Source organism: Pogona vitticeps, chromosome 5, assembly GCF_051106095.1.
Source record: "Pogona vitticeps strain Pit_001003342236 chromosome 5, PviZW2.1, whole genome shotgun sequence".
Classification (NCBI taxonomy): Eukaryota; Metazoa; Chordata; class Lepidosauria; order Squamata; family Agamidae; genus Pogona; species Pogona vitticeps.
This window is the reverse complement of record NC_135787.1, coordinates 32,516,369-32,532,708: the sequence shown is the minus strand read 5'-3', so window position 1 is coordinate 32,532,708 and position 16,340 is coordinate 32,516,369.

Sequence of the window (16,340 nt, the reverse complement as noted above, 5' to 3'; positions counted from 1 at the left end):
ATCCTAGCCCAACAGCATGAACTGAGGGTGAGGGAAATGGAGGAAAGATTAGAGAGAGAGAAAATGGCATTTGAATTAGAGCGAGAGAGAGAGAGAATGGAGAGAGAAGAAAGAATGGAGAGAGAGAAAATGGCGTTTGAATTAAGAAAACTGGAACTGATGAACCAGAACAATAATAACAATAGGGATTCTGAGGGAGGCCAATTGTCTAAGGCTGACCTGAAGAAATTCCCTGTGTACCACAAGGGAGATTGTCCTGAGGTGTTCTTTTCCTTGGTGGAAAGAGCGTTTGTGGACTTCTCAGTGAGGGAAACTGAGAAGATGACCATCATGCGATCTTTAATCAGTGGTAGCCTGGCTGAGGTTTATGCCGAGATGCCTGAGGAACTGATGAAAGATTTTGCAGAGTTTAAAAAATTGGTGTTTGCCAGACATGGGATAAATGCAGAGCAGCTGAGACAAAGATTCAGGTCCCTCACCAAGAAACCAGAACAGACTTTTACCCAAGTGGGGGCCCAATTGGTGAGGCTGCTTGAGAAATGGCTATCGCAGGAAGGGACAGAGACCTATGAGCAGCTTAAAGACTTGATAGCACTGGAACAGTTCTATTCAGTCCTGCATGGGGAACTGAAATTCCAGGTGAGGGAAAGGAAACCGAGGTCTGTGGCAGCAGCCGCAGAGATCGCAGATTTTATTTCCCAAATAAGAAAGCCCTTGGGTGAGGGGAAATCTGTAGGTAAACCCAAAGAAACCTACAGCAAGTACTCTCAGGGACCAGGGAAAAGCCAGCAAGGGGGAGGGGCCCATGGTGAAGGGAAGCCCTCAGACATGAAACTAAGACCTCAGATTTTGGAGGGAAAACCAAAACAAGATGAGAGAGAATCAAAATACACCAGAAAATGTTATTTCTGTCAGGGAAAGGGTCATCTAATCTCAGAGTGTGAGAAATTAAAGCAGCTAAAAGGAATGGTGCCTCAGAATTCTAGTGGGACCAAGCCAAAAGCTGTGTTCTGTGTCCAGAAAGAGCAAGACTCAGTGTCACTGAGGGAGCCGGTTGCCATGGCTACTCAGTCTGGAACAGCTACCTCTGCTGATCAGGCTGAGGAAAATGGTCCTCTTGTGGAAGTAAAACGCTGCTTGCTGGTGAAAACAGATTCTCAGTTGTTTGAGACAGCAGGGGTGGACGTAGGAATACTTGACCGTCAGTATAGGGGGCTGCGGGACACTTGTTCCCAGGTAACCCTGTGCCATCCAGATATTATTCCTAGGGAGTTTATAATCCCAAATGAGAGCATGAAGGTGGCAGGGATTGAGGGGCAGGTAATCTCTCTGCCAGTAGCAGAGGTACCTGTCAACTTTCAAGGCTGGAGGGGAGTTTGGAGGCTAGCGATTTCATCGACTCTGCCAGCAGCCGTGCTCGTGGGAAATGACCTGGCTGAACATGTGAAACGGGTGCTAGTGATTACACGCTCACAAGCCACCACAGGGACAGTTCAGGGGGGTAATGATGAGCCAGAGACGGAAGCAGAGGGGAGTTCAGAAGCTGTGGTGGAAACCTTAACCACAGACAGCCGATTTGGACAGGAGCAAAAGGCAGACGCCACTCTCCAAAAGTGTTTTGAACAGGTGACTGACGCCCAGCTAACACCTGAAACCCCAGTGAGATTTCTGGAGAAAAAGGGGATTTTATATAGAGAGACCCTGAGGAATATCTCAAAAGGGGGAGATGGGATCAGAAGTCAGCTGGTGGTACCTGAAAAGTATCGCCCCATGATCTTACAAAGGGGGCACTCTGACATGTTTGCTGCGCACTTAGGGGTGAACAAAACACAGCAGAGAATCACACAGAATTTTTACTGGCCTGACATAGGGAAGCAGATCAGGGAGTTCTGTAAACAATGTGATGTGTGTCAAAGGCAGGGGAATAACCGCGACAGGACCAAAGCAAAGTTGTGCCCTTTGCCTGTGATTGACACTCCGTTCAAATGCATAGGGGTGGATATTGTGGGACCTTTGCCCAAGGCCACAAAGAGGGGGAACAGGTTCATTCTAACAATTGTGGACCATGCCACAAGGTATCCTGAAGCCATACCCTTGACTAACATTGAAACTAACACAGTGGCCGATGCTTTGGTGGGGTATATGTCCAGGATGGGATTTGCCTCAGAGATAATCACAGATTTGGGAGCATCGTTCACATCAAAGCTCATGAAACGCTTATGGCAAATCTGTGGAATAAAGCACAAGGAAACCACTGCCTATCATCCTGAAAGTAATGGGTTAACTGAGAAGTTCAATGGGACTCTAATGCGCATGATTAGGGCTTACTTGGCAGAGAATCCAAACAATTGGGACCAGAAGCTGCAATCCCTTTTGTTTGCTTATCGATCAGTGCCACAAGCCAGTACCGGGTTCAGTCCATTTGAACTTTTATTTGGGAGAAGGGTGAAAGGGCCCCTTGATTTGATCAAACAAAATTGGGAGCAGATCACCCAGGATGACCCACAAGACGTTGTGACATACATAGACACCTTGATGAATGACCTAAGGAGAAATCTAGAGCTGGCAGCAGAAAACCTGCAAGCTCAGAAGGTCAGACAGAAAACATGGTATGACCACAAAGCTAGAGAGAGGCACTTTGACCCAGGGGAGGAAGTGCTTTGGCTTAGGCCCTGCAGAGAGAATAAACTGCAGCTCAAATGGGCAGGACCATATAGGGTCATTTCCAAGATGTCAGACCTGAACTACCTAATAGAGCAGGAGGAGAACCAAGCAAGGAGGGTGGTTCATGTGAATGCCCTAAAACCCTACTACAGAGGGGAACAGAGGGTTTTATTCGCGATAAAAGCAGCTGAGAGTGAGGAAGCGGAATTACCCTTCTGGGAGGGTAGAGGGGAAGTAAAATACAACCCAGAGGAGGTAAAGATCAGTCCTGCACTCACCCAAGACCAGCAGCAAGAACTAAAGATGCTGCTTAGTAAATATCAACAGGTGTTTTCCAACAAGCCGGGGATAGTGAAGGGAGTGATGCATCGGATCCACACAGGGGATGCACCCCCGCAGGCAGTATCCCCATACCGAGTAACGGGACCCTATAGGGACAAGGTGCGGAAGGAGCTGGACGAGATGCTGAGGGAGAACATAATCGTCCCCTCTTCTAGTCCTTGGTCCTCTCCGATAGTCCTTGTGGACAAGCCTGATGGGAGCATTAGGTTTTGTGTTGATTACAGGAAATTAAACCGTGTAACCACTCCTGATGCCTACCCAATGCCCAGGCTAGACAACCTGATTGAAACCATAGGGGGTTGTCGGTTCATCTCATCATTGGACCTGGTAAAGGGATATTGGCAATTAAGAATTGATCCCAGGGATCAAGAAAAGACTGCCTTTTGCAGCCCTTTTGGTCTCTATGAGTTTCGAGTCCTGAGCTTTGGTCTCAGAAATGCACCAGCCACATTCCAAAGGCTGATGGACCAGACCTTGGCAGGGCTCAGTGACTTTACAGTGGCCTACATTGACGACATAGGGATCTTCAGTAATACCTGGGAAGATCACCTGATACACCTGGAGTTAGTGCTGCAGAGGTTAAGTGCAGCAGGGCTAACAGTAAAGGCCAGCAAGTGTCAGCTGGGTAGCCCAGAAATAAAATACTTGGGTCACATGGTAGGGGGAGGAATGATAAAACCCCTGGAGGCCAAAATAGAAGCTGTTCGTGATTGGCCTAGACCCAACACCAAGAAAAAGGTCAAATCATTTCTTGGGTTGGTGGGCTACTACAGAAAGTTCATCCCGAGGTTTAGCGAGATTGCGGCTCCGCTGACTGATCTGACGAGGAAGACGGCTGATGACCGCATCCCGTGGACCAGCGACTGTGAGGCGGCGTTCCAGAGGTTGAAGGAGGCGTTAATCAACTATCCTGTCCTGCGTGCTCCAGACTTCGACCGGGAGTTCATCATCTACACAGATGCGTCTAACAGCGGGGTAGGAGCAGTTCTGTGCCAGGAGGATGAGAATGGTGACCAGCATCCAGTGTCCTACCTGAGTAGGAAACTTCAAAAAGGTGAGAGACATTTGGCAACCGTGGAGAAGGAGTGTTTGGCCATAGTCTACGCGATCCAGAAGGCCAAGCCTTACATCTGGGGAAGACATTTTATTCTGTGTACTGACCATTCACCATTGCAATGGTTAAAGACAATGAAAACCCACAATAGCAAACTTATGAGGTGGGCTTTAAACCTACAGGACTATGACTTTGAAGTGAAGGTGGTCAGAGGGTCAGTGAACTGTGTTGCTGACGCCTTATCAAGAAGACCTGAAGAATGAAGACGGCGAAAGAACATGGACTATGTGTATATAATGATGACAAAAAGTAAAATGTACCTGGTTTTGAATTGGTTTGTATGAATAAAGGTAAATTGATGTAATGTATATGGTAAATGTTTAAATGCATAATTGCTATGGTTAACTTAGAGTGTAAGGTTAAGTAAGTATAATATGGTATGTATAACTGTTGTTGTATGTTTTATACAGGTTGTTTTTTGGTGAAAAGCACGTTAGCTTTCCCCCTACAAAACAACTTATAAAGAGGGGAGGTGTTACATAACAGCACTGATGTTACCTGTCTGTCATGGGTTTGGAGGGAAAGTTCCATCCTATGGGGAGTGGAAGGCGGGACATCAGGAGGAGGGGCTGTACTGTATAAATATGTGATGCCTGTGTGGTGAGAGGGAGATGCTGAGACAGACACTGTGAGACACTGGGGTGTGACGAAGCAGCAGCTGGGAAGAAGAGGCTGTTGTGGGAGTCTGTGTGTCAGACAGGGTACTGCTGTGTGTCAGAGTACCAACCTGATAGGTTCAGGTGTCTGTTGGTTAGCCAGAACTGATAGGTTCAGGGTCTGTGCTTTAAGTTAAGGGTTCTGGGTGAACCAAACTGTATGCTTGTATGAGTGAGAATAAGCCACGTTACTTTATCCTATTCACCTGATTGTTTATTTTTCCCTGTGTGTATTTAAAATAAACCTTATTCTTTTATTGTTTAAAAATCCATCCCTGGTCTGTGTGACTTCTTAAAGGGAATGGTTGGTGGCAGCTTAGTGTAACTGTGTGACAGATCCCAGTAGGTCTGGGTTTGTCACACTATGGTGGTTGGCCTGATGCTAGAACTCTCTAGGTTCCTTCACAATAGTCTATATCACTTGTTTGTTTCACTATATGCTAAGTCATGGTGCCAGAAGGAAGGAAGGAAGGAAGGAAGGAAGGAAGGAAGGAAGGAAGGAAGGAAGGAAGGAAGGAAGGAAGGAAGGAAGGAAGGAAGGAAGGAAGGAAGGAAAAGAAAAGTACATTGTGAATGCTAACAGAGACCCAGTGCAGTGTAGTAGAGTGTCACTCTAGGTCTCTGGAGACCTGTATTCAAATCCCTTCTTGGCCATGGAATTCACTGGGTTGGGGAGGAGCATCAGTAACTAATCCTTGAACATTTTGAAATCCTATTAGGGTCACTGTAAGTTAGAAGCAACATACAACAACATATTTACAAGCCATTACTTTTATGGACAAGTCATGTCTCATGGTACAAGTGATGTAAACAACACTTTGGTTCATCTGCCCTCACTCTGTGTTTTCTTGACTTCTGCTGGAAGTATAGAAGTTCGGCAAATGAGTCTTTTCTATAGTTCATCAGAATTTCATCTACACATTTTGTATTAGGATTATGCATGCAGAAAAAACCATTTTATTTATATCCTTAAAGGAACTACATCAGTCATGACTTACATTTCGAACAGAGAGGGTCAACATTATTTTTTTCCCCACATTTTCATGTTAGAGGTTTAGCCCTCCATTTATTTACTGGATGTTTGGAGGGGTATTTGGGAAATTTAATTACTACTGTGATGTTCATTCCACTACAAGGGACATTTCAGTACCCCAGGATTTATGCTTTGTTGTAAAACCTACACAGGAATAGACTTACAAAAGAGGCATTTTATGACATTTGTTACCTGAAAAGTTGTAAACAGTGTTCCTGGGTTTCAGCCACCTGCCACATAATCTTGTTTTATTTTTACAAATATTCACCCAAGACAAAAATAGTTCCAAAAAACCTGATGATCCATAGATTCCCTTCCAGCTCTGCAGTTCTAAGATGGCGATGACATTTTCCTGCTTTTTTTGGTTCCACACCATGTAATGTTTTAGGGCAAAGAATGTCTGATGTCGTTTTGCGGTCAAACTGTGATACAAACAAGCTGATGTTTCTGCTTGAGAAATAATTCCTCCCATAATTAAAACAGAAAAAGGAGTAAAAGATCATTGTAACCTGAAACCCTTCCACCTGCATAAACAACCCTGTGTACTAAGATAATGAGGTTCTGAGTAGAGTGATACCTTTACTGGATCACTAAAAAGGCAAAGTTGTTTTACGTACCATTAAATGGCTTTTGATATGCAACCTTATGATTTAATGTACTCCAGAAGTTTCTATCATTAACAGGCAAGCTCTTGAATTCTTCCAGCACTCTTCATCAGGTATAAAATTATATAAAAGTTGTGGGTAGAAGAGGAAGCAAATAGTCTAAAAACATTGAGCCAGATGTGTTTCCCATTGCTCTTGAATACTTGCTGCTGACAAGGCAATATGGACCTTCTTGCAGTTTCATTTTGAGACAGAGTTTTCCAGATGTCATCATCTTACATTGTGTCCTCTCTGGGCAGGAAAAAAGACTGCCTCAGAGCTCCCTCTGGATCTGTCGATTACCTTGGTTGTGGTACATAGTTGCCTTCATTGGTTTGGAGCAGAAATACATGGAACATTTCTCCGTATATATAACAAAGCTTTCAGTGAAAGAAGGTGAAAATATGTGGTCTCTTGCTTTGCAATCCAGACAGGCAGTATTCCCTCAAAGAGCGGAATTCATTGAGAAATAAATTCATGGCTGTTCCATCAACATCTGTGAATACATTTCATGAAAGCACTTAGGTCTGTTGGTGTGGTTGGGTGGGATTTTAACACATTACTATTGTTTCATAGTCTAGCCCTCCAATGCCTTTGGGGGGAAGGGGAGTGGTCCTTGTGTTTGTGGGATTCTCTAAGACCTAAAGGTTTGCAAATAAGGCAAAAAGAGCTGGTGGTTTAAGGCAAGGGTTAGAAATATCATTGGCTTTCTCGTGGCACAATGGTTAAACTGCAGTACTGCAATGAAGAGATAGTTCACAACCCGAGTTCAATCCTGGGCTCAGATATCCAGCTCAGAGTTTACTCAGCCTTCCATCCCTCTAAGATGGGTAAATTGAGTACTCAGATCATGAGGGGTGTGGTGGAAGAGCAGGTTGTAGCGTGTAACTTGCACAAACTTGCAAACCCCCAGAGGCAAAAAAAAACAAACCCACAAAAATACCCCTTCTTGGATATACACAACATGGTGAGAGGGGTTGAGTGTGTCAGAAAAGCTGAGATCAGCAAAGGTTTTTATTTTATATGGAGCAAGAGGTGCCTCATGTTCCAGCTGGATTCTGAAAAGGACAGACACTCAAGGTCATATTGCAAATATGTGCTAGCTACTGGAATACACCAAAGAATTTCAGGAGGCCAGTCTATGTATTAGCCTTTGACTGTGTGGATCATGACAAGCTGTAAATTGTTCTGAAAGAAATGTGTCTGCCTCAGGACTTGATTGTCCCAATATGTAATCTGTATTGCGGACAAGAAGCTTTTGTTAGGATGGAATATAGAGAGTCAGAATGGTTGCCTATAGGCCAGTGTTTCCCAGCATTGGGTTCTCGGAAGTTCTTGTCTACAGCTCCCAGAAATCCTGGCCAGCACAGCTAATGGTGAAGGCTTCTGGGAGTTTTAGTCTAAGAATACCTGGGGCCCCAATGTTGGAAACCATTGATATGGGCAAAGGTGTCAGACAAGACCATGTTTTATTTTTCTCTATGTTCAATCTGTATGAAGAACAAATCATATGGAAAGCTGCACTAGATTCAGATGAAGCAGGAGTGAAACTTCAATAATTTAAGATATTCAGATGACACCATCTTACTGAAAAAAGCAGCAATGACTTGAAAAGAATTTTAATGAATGTGAGAGAAGAAAGTGCCGAAATAGAACTGCAGTTGAACATTAAGAAGACAAAAGTAATGCACAACTTTAATGATGACAATAAATAAATTGAAATTGTTAAAGATTTTGTATGCTTTGGTTCAATCACTGATTCAAGCGGAGACTGCAGCCAAGAATGTAGAAGGCTGAGGCTCAAAACGATACCAATGAAAAAAATAAAAATATCATCAAGTGTAAGGATGTTTCACTGGAGACCAAAACCAAGATTATCCACACTATTGTATTCCCAGTCATTATGTATGGATGTGAAAACTGGGCAATAAAGCTACCTGGCAGGGGAAAAAAATCATTTGAAATATGGTGCTGTTGGAGAGCTTTGTGGATACCCTGGACTTCCAGAAAGACAAACAAATGGGGCCTAGATAAAATTAAGCCTAAACTATATCTTGAGGCAAAAAAAAAAAATGATGAAACTGAGACTGTCCTACTTTGGGCACATCATGAAAAGGCAGGATTTTCTGGAAAAAACAATAATGCATGGGAATGGTGGAAGGCAGCAAGAAAAGAGGAGGATCACAGTCAAGATGGACTGACTCCCTAAAAGAACCAACTGGATTGCATTTACAAGAGCTGAGCATGGATGTTGAGGGCAGGGCATGTTGGTGATCACTCATTCATAGGGTTGCCTGAAGTCAAAGGTGACCTGACAGCATGTAACAACAACCACCTTCACCTTGCCTGTGATAAATAATATAAATAGCCAAATTAAGAACAGAATTTGTGTCATCTGCATACATAAGCAAAAATATAATGTATTTAAATGGCTTCTTTTTGTCTCTTTAAGCTTGCAGATTCTTTGAAGCATTTTACAAAACACACATAACACTAGAGGCTGCTAGTGCCTTTTCAATCTATAATGTACCAACAGATATTGTGCAAAGAACCATTGAATATTAATTAGTGTGCTTCTGCTATGCTTTTAAAAATGTCTTTTGCAGCTTCACCCTGGCTTGCCTCTAATTACTTTTAAAGTTAAATAACTATACTAATTAGCAACATCAATTATAAAATCTTCAAAAAATCATAAAAAAACAAAAATGATCTGTTCTTCATGGAAGGAAACTATTATTTTGTAAATTACAATAGCAATTTCAGTATATCTTTATCCTCTGTATTTGTTTGAAATAATAATTAGCACATTTGATTCTAAGTTTGTGTGTGTCATGTGTGGGTAATGGAGTGGGTGTGGGGGTGCATGCATGAGGCCATGTATGTAACAAGAGGGAGAATGAATTTATTGAACTGATTTTCTGATCCAGACAAGAAGTCGTGAAAATTAGGAAATAATACAGAGATCAAAAAAGGAAATAAAGGCAATGATTCCATACATTATATTTAATTCTGACTGCATATTTACAGTCTCAGCTCTCTCTGTGTTATTTATTTAGCTCAACTTGCTTCTTTTTCCAGTATTCACAGAGGGCCATTAGGGCGAAAATTGCTTTCATTATCCAAGCTTCAATTATGTAAATCTATTCAGTATCTGTCCAGATCCCGGTCTAATCAAGGTTGTAACAGATAGTAGACAATAGCCACATGACAATCTCCTCCTGCTTGAGGCTGAACAGTCTTTTCCCCATCTGCTGCCCACCTCTAAAAAAATACACAAAAGGCCTAATGCTAAACCCAATTTATCTTGAACATCAGTGAAATTAGCTGGGTAAACACTGAGTTTCAAATGGTGAACCTTGCGAACATAATTGATCAAAAAGAAATACATTTTTGAAAAAAAAACCATCGGACAGATATATGGAATGTGTTTAATGTTTTTCAAAGAAATGGCCATGTTAGTCTGTCTCAGATGTAGGCAAAAGATAAGGGGGAAAGGGGGTGGAGAATCAAAATATTTTAGAACTTTAAAGATTACAATTTCTATTTTGGTGTGAGCTTTTATGGATCAAGAACTGCTTCCTCGGAGGCTGGAATATAAATACATGAAGAGCATATTGTTCTTCATTTGTCTTGGAAGCAACCCAATGGTGCTTCCAGAGAGGAAGGATCAGCCGAAAGGGTCCTGTTGTTTCCCAGGAGACACCCAGATATGGTCACAATTCTCACATACATTATCACCAAGTGAAGATACAGATAATAGAAAGTGTATAAATATATTGAGGAACGTGGTGGCGCTGCGGGCTAAACCGCAGAAGCCTGTGCTGCAGGGTCAGAAGACCAGTAGTCGTAAGATCGAATCCACGCAACGGAGTGAGCGCCCGTCGCTTGTCCCAGCTCCCGCCAACCTAGCGGTTCAAAAGCATGCAAATGCAAGTAGATAAATAGGGACCACCTTGGTGGGAAGGTAACAGCGTTCCGTGTCTACGTCGCACTGGCCATGTGACCATGGAAGATTGTCTTCGGACAAAACGCTGGCTCTATGGCTTGGAAACGGGGATGAGCACCGCCCTCTAGAGTTGAACACGACTGGACAAAAATTGTCAAGGGGAACCTTTACCTTTACCTATAAATATATGGAGCATGTTTTTGCCTTCCAGGGTTCTGAGGAAGTGGAAGATGAGCCATAAAAGCTTAAACTGAAATAAAATTGTTAGTCTCTAAAGTGCCATCAATTTTTTTCTCCTCCATTTTCCCACAACATTATTTAATAGTACACATAACTATACTATTCTCAAATATCCTGAATTACTGTATGTCTCCCTTTAGTGCAAAACTTTTGTTCAATGTGTGGAAGTGACAGCCAGTGGCAGGTTCAACTCTCACCTCAATATTTCCACTCATTAGATTATTGGAAGAGAATCCCACATTTATTGTATATTTACTTTTTTTACCCCCACTTTTGTTCTAAATGACCATGAGAGTGGTTTATATGTAATAAAACAAAGAATTCCCTAACTGCTGACTTAATCATTTAGAAGACATAAAAGAAAAAAAAAGAGGGAGGGAAAGTGCAAATTTAGGCACCAGTCCTTCAAGTGAAATAGCAGTTCTGATAGTGGCCAGCTGTTCTAGAAGAAAAACTCACTGGAATGTTTTTGGTTCAGCAGAGCTGTCAAAGAAGACCACTGTCTCATCTCCTTGTGTTGGGCGGACATTCCAACCCAGCAGCAGATCATATTCTTCACATTAGTGACCCAGAAACAGACATATCATCCACTCCAAGAGACCTCCATCTTTGCTTTTTCCAACATGCCCAGTCTCAGCTCTCCTCCATCCCAATGCTTCTTTTCTTCATGTTCGACAACATTCATAGAAACAAAGCAAAACCAAAAAAGATGAAAACATGTGGCACTGTAAAGACTATTATATTTTAATGTAAGCTTTTGCGGACATATCCACTTTGTCAGACATATGGAAACAGAGGGAAATGCTGACTGAAATATCAGTTTTGTTTCTTTAGATTTTGCCTGATATGCTTGCACAGACTAAGATGGCAGACTTCATGTCTCATATTATAAATTCTGCATGTGGAATGAACTGATAGGGAGATAAAAGATAACCTGAGTTTCACCTGTCAGAAAAATGCTCATAAAGCCAAACTTCCAACAGGTAGGTCTCCTCAGCAATAATAAACATACCTCAGCAGGCCTCTTCCCCTGAGCCTTTTCAGGTAGAGCGTAAAGTGGGGCTATACTCTACATTTGGACAAATCCAAAATTCTACATCAAATGAGCTGATTTGGACTAATTTGCATGAGGTTGAAATGGCATGGTTCTGGGGCAAAACAAAGTGATTTTACAAATCAGTTTGTTTCCAGAGCACAAATCAGGTGTACACAAATCTCTTCAGCCTATTTAAAAGGAAAAAAAATTGAAAGATGCTTTGCACAAAGACCCCTAGAGCTAGGCTGTCTGAAACCTGGCAGGTTTACTCCCCGCTTTAGGGTCAATCACATTTGTTGCTTTCCTGTAAACCAATGCAAAATTATATAAATGTTTTAGCTTTTCAATTGAAGTCAATGGGAGGCTTACAATTCCACTCATATCACCGGTACAAATTGAAGCACAAAAAACTCCAGAGCACATTGGGATCTATTCCAAATCCCAGGAATTGGCCTCCAAAGGAAACAGGTATTCCATACACAGTCCAAAGTATAGACCACACACTGTATGGGCCAGGCCATTGCCATGCTAATTACTATTCATAAGCACTTGATAGTAATCAAATATAAAGCACTGAACAGATTCCTTGTACTGTTTATTTCATTACTCACTTCAGAACATGGCATGGCAAACTGGCTGCCAAATACACCAAGCCCAGAAAGTTTAGCAATGGAAGTAGACCCAGTGAACCAATTCATGGTGCAATTCGTTCCTAACACACGAGTTCACCAAGCAGATGTGCCTTTATGTATATATCCTAATAGTTTCTTAAGGAAATATAAAGACTGCCAAAAGCAATCCTGTACTTAATTAAAAAAAACCCAAAAGAAGTCTGAGACTGTATGAATGTCTATCCTGCCTGCTTTGCCGTGCCTACACTCACAGATGTCAGGGTATATCACTGCTGATGGCCAATTGGAAAATAGCTTTTCTTTCATTTCTACAAGTAGTGTTTCCTTTTTTCCTAGGGAATTCAATGTAACTGTAGCCCCAGATTTTGAATCTCACCCTAGCTGAGTTCATTGGGATTTGTACTGTGTATAAAGATATTATACAGCACATAATACTATAGACTTATGTTTGTAGCATCAGTGTATGATCATTAGTAGATACTAAATATTTACTAGTAAATCAGATTCACTGACTCCCATGAGCTGTGCTTTCCAGTAAACAAAGTTCATTGTTGAACTGAAAGATTTCCATAGAATAATTTTAACGAGTACCACTGTCAAGTCTGGCACAGACTGATGAACGGCATGGACTTGTAGCTATTATAGAACAAAATCTATTTTTGTGGTTATGTTGGTGACTAAAATTAATTACGTAAGAGCCCTGCCATCTGAATTGCACCACTTAATTATATTCCACCATGCAGTTTTTCCCCTACTGAGCTTGAGGTACTGGAAGCAGCTAGCCTGGAGGAAGGATCCCCCCCCATCCACATCAATCTTGTAATTGGTCTCTGTGTGAAGGTTAGGGGAGGAGAGGACAGGAGAGAGAGAGAGATTCTAATTAGGGATCAATATCAACCAGTACTAAATTGTAAACTGTGACCCAGAGGTCAGATATACTGCATACCACCATCACATTAATATGGGATTTGTCGCTACAGATTAAACCAGTTGTTCATCATCTCTTCTGGCTAAAACAATTTTGGCCCATAATAACCATCATATTTCTTAACCAATGGGACAAATATCTTCTAGAAATCAGTCACATTTGCTATTCTATAGAAGAAGAGGGTGTTGGGAATACCTAAAAATGAGCCCTTTGTAGCCCAGCTGTGTGCCACATGACAACTAATTTAAATGAAGTCAGTTCACAGAGCCAAACAATCCGAAATGAAAGGTGAAGTGGCTACCTCGGGCAACAGCTTTTGGCATTATGGAGAGGAAATCAAATTATAACTATTTAATTGGGAGCTTTTTAAAAAGATTAATAAATTTCATGTTTGTATTATATTTTTTCAGTACAATTTTGCATTTCTGCTTCCAGAGTGAGGGAGAAGTATTTGCAGGAATCTTCTCCCTCACCCGCTACTCAGTTGGCTTTAGATACCATATAATTTGCCTAAAGATGCACACATTGCTAAAGCTAAAGCAATGTGGGGAGCAGAATGTTGGATGGACCATCAACTACTCTTCTCCAAAAGGAAAACACACATAAAATTGCCACAAGGAAAAGAAGCATCATAGAAGCTACCATAAATGTCTCCAAGCTTAGTCACATGGGATCCAGCTCAATCCTCAAAACAAAATTAAATGCAAATGTGGGTCAAATTCCAGCTGGAAGCAGAAACATTGACAACCAATGGAAACTCCCCATGACATCACATATACAAGTGCCATAAAAGTACTTTTTGACTTAAAAAGCATGTCCATCAGAACTGGTTTGATGAGGAAATCACAAAAAGGCTTGAACATGAAACATTAACCACATGAAGTATGCCAACACAGTACATCACTGGCCAATAAAACTGCTTTTAACTAAATCTGTTGTGAGTTGCAGTTTATATTGCAAGCGATACGCAACTCAGCAGGAAGGCCAAGGAGATTCGGGACTTTGCTGATGGTGGAGAAACTAAGCAGATCTTTGGAACAGTCAAAACCAGCTATGGCACACAACCTGTGACTATGTCACCTTTCGTCTCTTCAGATAGCGCAGTGCTCATCATGAAGTCACAAATTTTGCAGAGATGGACTGAACACTTCAAAAATGTGTTGAACATGTTGGAATTATTGCACCCTCATATCTTGCCTTTAAGAGATTTCGGCTGGGAGGGACCTTTCTGGACTGGAGTGAATGCCAATCAATCCAGCATCAGCACACCTCTCTGCTCACTTTCCCCACTCTTTTTAGTCACAGAGTTTGTAGACAGTTAGCGCTATGTAGTCAGTCAGTGAGTCAGTTAGTTATGAACCTAATTAATCTGTTAAGCTCTGTTCATGTAACCAGTCATTATTTTTCTACAGAATGCTGTTTATTTTAATGTATGAAAAACTCTGAGTAAGATGGAATCTTTTACTCTTTTCTCTTACCAGTATCTCTGACTGATTTATTGAGACAGTAACTGTCTGTTGAGGAGAACTAACCAATAAGGGGTAGGCGACTGAAGGGAGACTCGAAGCTAATTATGCTCTGTAGGTCTCTAAAACAGGCTATTGCGATTACCAAAGAGGCAATTAGCAATCTACCACAAGTGTAAATCAGCAATTCCATGGACGTCCCTCTGTTTTTGGAAGAAACACAAGAAGCATAGACAGCTCTCCCAGAGTCAGATGCAGTTCCAGCAAACATCTGCTAAAAAGGTGACAATCGGCTTCTCCAATGATTCACATGCCTGTTTCAAGAAACATGGGAAGATACAATTCTTATAGATTTCAGAGGTCCAACTTTGTAAAAGGAAAGGCAAGACCAATTTTGTGACAGCTATCAAGGCATCTCATTCCTAAATACTGCTGGGAAAATTTTGGCAAGAAGTCTTCTGAATTGCCTTATAGGTCACTTGGAGAGAGGCATCTAACGAAAAACTCAATGTGGCTTCCATAAACAGAGATGGTTGACATAATCCTTGCTGCCTGACAGTGACAAGGACAACATGCAACCTCTAAAAAACCAAAAAGATATTTGGAAAATCATGAAGAAATCTGGATGTTCTGTGAATTTAATGCATATTGTTTGGGATTTCCATGATGGTATGAAAGTTTGCCTTTTCAACAGTTGCATCCTCTGTGTTTCATTTCCATTTACAAATGTTGTAAAATAGTGTTCTTGCTCCAACTCTTTTCAGTTTTATGCTTTACACAATAAGCTCTAGGATGAGGGGGGGGGAGCCCTGTTGTTGACCTTTGACATCGCGCTGATGGAAAACTGGGTTCTCTGCAAGCCATAGCTAAAATCTCATGTACTGTGTGACCTCTGGTTTGCCATTGACTTTGCTCTTCATGCAAAAACCACGTCTGGTTATGCAAATAAGTCTTGATCTTGTCTTCCACTTGTAACAAGTTCAGTTTGAAGATCATATTGATAAGATGATGGTGATGGATCAACCTACTCAAAGTATACCTTATAAAGAACCAGTTTGGAAGGCTTGCCAATGTGTCCTTTCTCCAGTGGTGTGTGTGTGTGTGTGTTTGGGGGGGGGGGAGAGAGAGAGAGAGATGTGTTCTGGTACTTTAAACACTGCTACATTTTAATGTGAGTTCTTGTGGATCAAGTCCACTTCTTCAGACATTACAGTGAAACTATATGACTCTCACATTTATACATGGCACCATGACCACATGAGGATATAGATATGGAAATAATGATAATGGTTCATTAGTGAAGGAGCAGAACTATCAAGTTGTGAATAGTTTCAGTTACTGGTCTACAAGGTAACACTAGCATTGTTGACACAAGAGGCAAACGATGGGATGATGAATGTAGGATTTCACACTTGTAATGAATTAGAGACTCTTGACTGACAGTCCTTAGGCATGTTTCCAGCATCCATATGTATCTTATCTCAGCTGTTTCTCTTTCAAGTCTAGTTCTGTAGTAGTCTTTTCTCTCCCCTAAAATGGTCATTTGCAAGTCACTGAAAGGGTGTCTAGGTAGACTGAAATGTTCCGAAACAAGTTCTTGTCCATTGCCATTTCTGAAATGGTGTTGTACTCTATAATA